Source organism: Macrobrachium rosenbergii, chromosome 51, assembly GCF_040412425.1.
Source record: "Macrobrachium rosenbergii isolate ZJJX-2024 chromosome 51, ASM4041242v1, whole genome shotgun sequence".
NCBI classification, from domain to species: domain Eukaryota; kingdom Metazoa; phylum Arthropoda; class Malacostraca; order Decapoda; family Palaemonidae; genus Macrobrachium; species Macrobrachium rosenbergii.
In genome coordinates this window covers 13,581,318-13,590,875 of record NC_089791.1, presented here as the reverse complement: position 1 = coordinate 13,590,875, position 9,558 = coordinate 13,581,318, and positions in this window count along the sequence as shown.

Here is a 9,558-nt window from a genome sequence, read left to right as displayed (position 1 = left end):
AGTCCATCATGATTAAAACTGCTATCCCCTCGTTAAACACCCAGAGAGCTTCCACACAGGTATTCTTGGCATAAAAAGTCGTTTGTTTACATTTTGGTCTGTACCACAACTTTTACTTACCCTCTTTCTTTTTTAGATGTTTTAGTTCCTCTTTTAACTCAGTTTAGGCAGTTCATGTCCGTCTTTATAGTGATTTTTAAATTATTTTATTTTGTGTTTCTTAATAAGGTTTTAAGTTACAGCCTTGAAGATGCAATGATTTACTGCGAAACGCCGTCGGCAAAATAAACTGTTGTTTTTCATATATGTGCTGCCTTTTCCAGGATGCTACCTTGATAGCTACTATGAAGCTTCCAGCTATATGACCTATATATATATAATTATATACAGTACACACACACACATATATATATATATTATATATATATATATATATATATATATATATATATATATATATATATATATAATATATTTTTCCCGAAAATACTCGTATGAAACTATATAGATAGATAGATAGCTGCAGGTAAGTCACAACTATGGCTTAGCTTCTTGATTTCCTCACACTATACGAGCCTTGAACCAAAAGGAGACATCCACACCCTCCAGGGAAAGGATTCGAACCCATTCACAATAGGTTGGAATTAGTCTTTGTGGTATCTAAATTAGTGAATCCTGAATCCTGCTCTAAATAGTTTACTCATGTCCAGAAATGCTCCGTTCATTTTCACCCTGTTAGGGTAACAAAAGTTGTTAACCAGCGCTCCTCTCATAGCGGTATTTCTTAACTTCCAATGATATTTGATAAGCAAGATTTTCCTTATATTTTGGTCATCAGAGGCCATATCTTTCGATCAACCTTAGAATTATGTAAAAAGTTTTAGGTGCACAAGTCAAAGTTAGTTATTTAGTTTAACGTTTGGATGTATGAGTAGCTTTCGTGGGGGTAGGATGTGCCTGTGAAGTGCTCTGTGAAAAGTGCCTGACTTGCGCAATGTTCAAAGTGAATATGAGGAAGAGAGAGGAAAAAGATAAAATAAATACTGTAGAAATTAAATCAAGTAAAGGGAAGATCAAACTATCATATGAACATTATCTCATAATTATCGAAGCAGAACGTAAAGATGTAAAGATGGAACAGTAGATAAAATACTAGAGAAGGATGAGTCAACCCAAATCGAGAGAGAGTCAGCAACCTGCGGACATTGCTCTGGGGAGGTTGATGAGGAAGGAACCTGCTGTGAAATATGTGACGTATGGTTCCTTTATGAAAGTTCCAGCATCGAGGTCAGATACACACCCATACGAGTTCGTAGTGATAACATATTGTACATCTGTAATAACCGCAAGATGCCTGAACAAAGAACACACAAAAAACTCATTGAAGATGAACTTGAAGAAATAAAAGAAAACAGAGATATTAACAAAGTTGATTCAGGATTCGGCCTGGAAAACTAGTGATGTAATGATCAACATAGATGAAATCCAAAACAAAAATTGATAATGTTGATAAAGATGGGAAAGACCATGACAAACATAGACAAAACTTAAGCTGAATCACTAAAGACAAAAAAAGTGCTTCTTATCAAATCTACAAACGAGGAGAGCACAGCACCTAATGAAAAGCGACAAATTATGAGTAAAATAACGGCGCCAGTTGAACAGGTTAAAACAACAAAAGATGAACACTATTTGTAAGATTACCAGAAAGGAAAAACTTAGAAAAGGCAAACATGGAGATTCAGAATATCAACAATATATCAGTAAATGAAAAGGGTAAACTTAAACCAAAAATAAGAGTAGTCTATGTCCCGAAGGATGAAGATGACATTGTCGATAACATTGTAAAGAAAAATCCATGGATAGGTAGCCTCATTTCTGAAAATGACGACCTGAAAATTGTAAAGGAAATGATAGCCAAAGATAACAAATATAAACACTGTGTCATGAAATGCACACCACAAATACGAAAGGCTATCTATGATAGAGGTGACAAACTGTGTACACTGTATAGCCGTTGCAAAGTATTCGACTGTTACATGCCCTATCAATGCTATAAATGTCAGGAATTTGGTCACAGTGCAGCAAATTGTAGAAATGACCAAGCTTGCCCTAGATGTGGTGAAAATCACAAATCAAATGAACGTGCTAGCAACATCTTCAAGTGTAAAAATTGTGTAAAGAAAGGTCATAGTGATACTAAACATAAAACATATGATGGCAATAAGTGCACAGTATATAAAGAATGTGTCAAAGGTGAAAAATAATACGGATCATGGCTTTGACTAATAATCTATGCAATTCAATAAGAAAGCAAATTTTAAAAAAAGGAATTAAAAACTCTCCTATCCTGCAGGAGCTACGATATTGACGACAAAACACTGAAAGACAATTATAAAATATAAGAAGCACCTTATTTTGAAAACCTACAAGGGCCCGCCAGAGAGGGAATTATCCCTGTGGAGGGTTGTACCTAAAACCAAACAAAGTGAAACGATAACGATAGTCAAAGATAATGATGCGGGTTTGGATAAATATGGAATTTAACCTTCACGTCGCTGTATGTACGAGTATACCCAGAAACCTCTCTGAAATCTCAAGGATTTGAGAACCGTTGCTACCAACAGTTTTTCCAAGATAGTATTCCAATATTCCGCACACTGTCCTTTTCCAACATGAATATCGGCCAGTTACTGACTAACATCGCTGAGCCTGAAAAGCGAATCATAAGGAGGATAGAAAAGACACTATATAAGATAAATTCGCATAATACAGCCATCCTTTTTAATAAGACCTGTTTAAAAGAGGGTCTACTCCCTTCATATTCTACACATGGTAACTTTTTAATCATTAACTGATAAGCAAGCGGATTTTTTTTTTCTTTTTTTTTTTAATTTTCCCCTGAAGTGTTTTTTGACTGAAAGGAAATTCGGATACCCTTTCGCCGTTTGCCAACTTGTCAGTCATTTCTTACGACTTTAGAAAAAAAATTACATTCATTCTCTGCTATTGTTTGTATCACCAACGCTTGTATTATCTGCAATATTCGTGGCACTTCCCTTTCCCTCACACTACGAAAGAGTTTCTTCCATCTTTTATATAAGCAATGACTAGGGTAAAGTGTATTGGTGACAATAAACCTCTTTGAAAAACTCTGTGCTTAACCTGGAGGGATTTGATGATATATGATGTTGAATCTGTTATGAGATACGCTATAAAGTGTAAAATCACCAGAACTTCATTGCATCGCTGAATAATGTATTTTAAACGGAATGTATTACAGCGGTATCTCCTCACTTCGGTCAAATCTGCTTATTTACGTCATAAGATGCTCCACTGCAGACAATGTTCCTATCAAAATTACTGTAAATTTCCTTCAAGACCACTTGTAGAAGTATGCTATGCTTAATTTTTAAAATTTTTTTAGCAATGTTTTCCAATCTTAATATCTGAATATTAACTACTTCATTTCTTCAGTTCCTTCAGTGTGTCAACTTTCACAAATATCTATAATATTTATACTGAGCTGTTGTTACTGGTCCTTGTAAGATTAATTCAGAATGGCCCTTTGCTTTATATTCGTATCTTCATAGCCTAAGAGACAAAAGACATGATTCCTTACTGAGACAAAAAACACGATCGTTGTTTGTAGTTGCAGGATAAGTACATTCTATTAAATTGTCAAATTTTACTTTAAACCATTATCGCAATTTGGACATGAGATTATAATTTTCTTATGTTTTAATGTATGCTTGCTTTAACGTTTTTAACGTTCGTTTCGTTGGCAAATGACCTAGCTAGCCACAACTAACCTAACCTTAACCTAGGATACCGGGCCCTTACCCTAGTGTGTGGCTGAAAACATTACATGAATTTACCTTAATTTGAATGAGAACTGTCAATGGGATTCAGGTCCTTGTGTTTAACTTGTGTGTTTTCCCCCTCCCAAAAACCCAGTTTTCCCAGTTTGGTCTCCCGAATTGTGGGATACAAGGGTGGGGTCCACTATCTCAAAAATTACTCCTTTGCTAATGAAACGAATTTCAGAAATGTTCTAACAACACAATAAAACATAAGAAATTATATTTTCAAGTACAAAATGTTGTTAAACTGCAGACTACTTCCGCGGACTGGTTTCCGCCAGTCGGCGACCGAAATATTTATCGCCTTTTGTTTAAGTTTGTCTTTTGCCTTTGTTTATGATATGTACCGTCTTTTGTTTAAGAGTTTACATTCATCCGCAAGGGCCTGGTACTAACCACAGCGCCCATTTTCTACGTAAACTTGTTGTTACCGAACGACAGGGCCGCGTTAGTAGTCTTCAGTCTTACCCAAAAGTACTAATGGTTTCAAGTAAAATAATACCATATTAATCTAACACAAACGCAGAGGTAACTGTAAAGGGTAGATGGTGCTAAAACCTGCGGTAAGCCTGGTAAATTTACCGGAGAATGCCAATGTTATAGTATGCCAAGAATATAACTTACGTTTTCTTTGATGTTTTTGCTGAACGAATATTAAAGAACGTCGTCATATATATGATTAACTGTTATAGAATTAAGTGAGTGGTAACTAAGAATCCAAGATGCTCATCAGGAAGATTTTTAATAGGCTAATTGGCAAATACCTTGATATAATGTGAAATACGCAAGCTATATTTGCACTATATATGAAATCCTTATTCCAGTTGATATTTTCTGGTAGGTTAGTTGAGGAATTAGAGACTATGACTAGCCAGTAGTTTTAGCATTGTACATCCTTTGTTTGCCAAGTTAAGGCGCAGCAGTGCCACCAGTTTTGACCGTAAAAACGCTTTTTAATGCGTGCCAATTAATTTTTAAAGCGTTCCCATAAAGTTTTGGCACCACTTCAGTTTAATAATTTATTTACGTATTTTATTTTCATCTATTACTTGTCACTTGAGTTAAAATTCACTATTTAAATTAGTCTTCTTCATTTATCTTTAGCATTCTGTATAACTAAAGTATAGCTGTGTAGCTATATAACCATATTTCATTTTTTGAAGGAACTAATGGAATGTGATTAGAAGACATCATTTGGCTTAAAATAAACAATCAATCTTATGGCTGCTTTTAAATTCTTCGGATAGTTGTGTATTTAAATCTGATTATTCTGTATCATACCCACTAATGATACTTTATTGTTGTTTATTTGGTGAACCTGATCCCTTATCCAAATTAAAAGAAAATGTGGTTTTGAAAGGTACATTTAACTCTTGCAAGCTCAATTATTAATTTTCTCTGTATTTTTACAAGTGGAATAAGTTTTTTTTTTCTTTTGGAAAGAAATCTATCTCATGACATTTATTATAAACTCAGAAGCATATGTTATCCATACAATCCACACAGTTATCATAAGAGCAGTGTAGTGATTTAACATTAAAAGTATTTTTTATTTTCTTAAGAATTGTTGCTCCTCTCTCAACGTAAGAGGAAGTTGGGGATTTTCATTGTCATTTCATCAGACAAATCTGATGGGTCAGCTGACCCCTGACTACTGAGAGAAGTTGAATTTTGAGCTAGCCTGTAGTGTGTAGATCCATTCGTTACATATCTAGAGATATAATGTATTGGTAGCTTTTGAGTAGCTTTCATGCGGGTAAGACGTGTCTGTGAAGTGCTCTGTGAAAAGTAAAAAATGCCTGACTTACGCGATGTTCAAAGTGAATATGAGGAAGAGGAAGGAAAAAGAGAAAATAAATACTGTAGAAATTAAATCAAGTAAAAGGAAGATCAAACTATCATACGAATATTATCTCATAATTATCGAAGCAGCACGTAAAGATGGAACACTAAATAAAATACTAGAGAAGGATGAGTCAACCCAAATCGAGGGAGAGTCAGCAACCTGCGGACATTGCTCTGGGGAAGTTGATGAGGAAGGAACTTGCTGTGAAATGCGTGACGTATGGTTTTATTATGAATGTTCGGGCATCGAGGTCAGATACACACCCATACTTCGTAGTGATAACATATTGTACATCTGTAATAACTGCAAGATGCCTGAACAAAGAACACACATAAACTCATTGAAGATGAACTTGAAGAAATAGAAGAAAACAGAGATATTAACAAAGTTGATTCAGGATTCGGCTCAGAAAACTAGTGATGTAATGATCAACATAGATGAAATCCAAAACAAAATTGATAATGTTGATTAGATGTAAAGACCATGAAAAACATGGACAAAACTTATGCTGAATCACTAAAGACAAAAAAAGTGCTTCTGATCAAATCTACAAACGAGGAGAGCACAGCACCTAATGAAAAGCGACAAATTATGAGCAAAATAACGGCGCCAGTTGAACAGGTTAAGACAACAAGAGATGAACACTTATTTGTAAGATTTCCAGACAGGAAAAACTTAGAAAAGGCAAAAGTGGAGATTAAGAATATCAACAATATATCAGTAAATGAGAAGGGTAAATTTATACCCAAAATAAAAGTAGTCTATGTCCCGAAGGATGAAGATGACGTTGTCGATAACATTGTAAAGAAAAATCCATGGATAGGTAGCCTCATTTCTGACAATGACGACCTGAAAATTTTAAAGCAATGATAGCCATAGAAGTTACATGCCCTATCAATGCTATAAATGTCAGGAATTTGGTCACAGCTCCGCAAATTGTAGAAATGACCAAGCTTGTCCTAGATGTGGTGAAAATCACAAATCAAATGAACGTGCTAGCAACATCTTCAAGTGTAAAAATTGTGTAAAGAAAGGTCATAGTGATACTAAACATAAAACATATGATGGCAATAAGTGCACAGTATATAGAGAATGTGTCAAACGTGAAAAATAATATGGATCATGGCTTTGACTAATAATCTTCTATGCACTTTAATAAGAAGAAAGCAAATAAAAAAAAGGAGAGTAAAGACTCTCCGATCCTGCAGGAGCTACGATACTGACGAGAAAACAGTGAAAGACAATTATAAAATATAAGAAGCACCTTATTTTGAAAACGTACAAGGGCCCACCAGAGAGGGAATTATCCCTGTGGAGGTCTGTATATAAAACCAAAGTTAAAGTGAAAGTGGTTCTATGGTGCGGTTAAAACTGAATGTAGTTATTAGAGCAATGTATTTATGGCATTTTAAATTTATAGGAACCAGCGCATTTTGACAGGAAACGTTTTCCCTTGCAGTCCTGACGGTGGTTATTCAAGTATTCATTTACTTATGTTAATTTCTTTTTCAGTGTGCACTGTTTCCTTACTGATGAAGATTTGAAACTACTAGAGAAGTGAATCTTTTGAGAAAACAAAAGCCATAAAATGAAAGGCTTTTATATGCCATAAAACAAACACAAATGGCAACAAAAGTAATGGCCATAAATAGCTATAAAAGGATCCAGTCTATCTGTCCAAACTATTTTCTGCGAGCTAAAAGCGTAGCAACTCTATCCAGTATAGTGTTTTAACGCATTAGTTTTTGCCTTCGCTCTTGGTCTTCTATAAATGAAATTTTGGCAGTGCACCGAAAACTGGATCTCTTTTTCTGACCAACATTTCCTATCATGGGGTGTTTATTCATAGTCACGTGTGGCATTCAGTTTTTTAGTTATTCCCTTTTCTACCGACAATACTGCAGACAGTTACATGCCAGCCGACGGTCTGGTTTCGCCCATGACATTTGGGCCGTTTCTTTCACGAAAAACGAAACCTTCATTTGTAATAAAAGAACCTCAGGTTTTTATGCGACATTGCAATCCTAGAGGCAGACATATCTTGAAAGTTCGTTTCATTAACGCTTAAAATTCCCTAGCTGGTCCCCTACGATACAATAAAAGGGAGAGAGAGAGAGAGAGAGAGAGAGAGAGAGAGAGAGAGAGAGAGAGAGAGAGAGAGAGAAACACGAGCCATGGACACGTGACCTAAAGACCCACATATAGCCCCTGGCACCTTGGGACATGAGGCTAGTAACTAGTTGCCGTATTCCCAGAGAGCGTTGTACCGGAACGTAAGACATTCATAACAGAATGTTGCTAGTTACTCTATCTTAGAATTTGGCATAAATTTCAGATTTAATTGCTTTCAGGGTTATCCTATCGTACAGATTTATTTTACATATAAATATATCCTGGTAAATACAATAAAAGGGGAGAGAGAGAGAGAGAGAGAGAGAGAGAGAGAGAGAGAGAGAGAGAGAGAGAGAAAGAAACACGAGCCACAGACACGTGACCGAAAGACCCATATATAGCCCCTGGCGCCTTGGAACATGAGACTAGTAACTAGTTGCCGTATCCCTAGAGAGCGTTTTACCGGACCGTAAGACATTCATAACAGAATGTTTACTCTGTCTTAGAACTTGGCATAATTTCAGATTTAATTGCTTTTAGGGTTATCCTATCGTACAGATTTGTTTTACATATAAATATATTCTGGTAAATTTTATCAATTTTACTTGCTTCCTATAAAACTAATGATACACCAGCATGGAAAGGCTTATCAAACTGAACATCGCCCTCCACCTTTACAGACACTCCTATTCTGCCCGCACTCTTACTTCCCTTCCGTACAAGTAACTCCTCCAGTTTCTGAATCTTCCTCTCAACCTTCCTTCTGACTTCGGAATTATGCTTTTTTTCCTTTAAGCAAAGGGAGTTTTTGAATGAGAGATATGTTTTGTTGTAAAATGGATAAATCATGTCTTCCTGCGTTGTCGTTTGTTATTGTCGGATTATTCAGGCTAGTCTTGCGGAAGTACTGGGACTTGTTCCTCCAGGATAACCCGTATATCGTTTCTTGAATAAGCGTAACATTATGTGAAAGTAATGCATTTCTCAAACGTCTAACCACCCCTCTCCCTTCCCAAAACAAAATCGTTAATTAACTCTAAATATTGACTGAAATTATGTTTGTCTATCGTGATTAATCGGCCAAGATGTAGCCGTGATACGAAGAGCCCGGGCAGAGTTCTCGCCTCATCTAATCATCTTATCATCTTATCTTGACTCCAATACAAGTCACTCGACATGGTATTACTTGGCCTCGGCAAAGGTTGTTCTTTCTTCGTCCCATTTTTCGTCTTTTCTTTTTTGTATAATTAAATTGCATGACTGATCAAAAATTTTTTAAACGCAAAGAAACAAGTAAAAATAACCTGACATATTTCTTTGTTAAAAGAATCTCATAACGTTTCCAAGGGAAGAATCGCCGATGTACATGACCTTGGTAATAATTTAACAGTCTTTGTGTTAGATCTGTATATGCATCTCATTGCCATATGTCAAGATGTTTGAAATTTTTTATGAAACATTTCAAATCACCATCATTAAGTATTCAGGATTATCTTCATTAATAACAGCTTACAAAAAAAGGATAACTAATATGCCTACTGACACTCGCTGTTGATTCAGACTCAATTAAAATTTGCTTCCAAGAACTCTCTTTCTATCTAAGGTGTATTTTAAGAAAATTAGAGGTAAAAAAAAAATGTAACGTTTTTAGTGCAGCCTCTTCAAAAAGTTTCTGAATGGTAAGCACGTGATTTATCAAGCGTTCATTGACCCTACGTGTCCTTTTCCTCATACTTT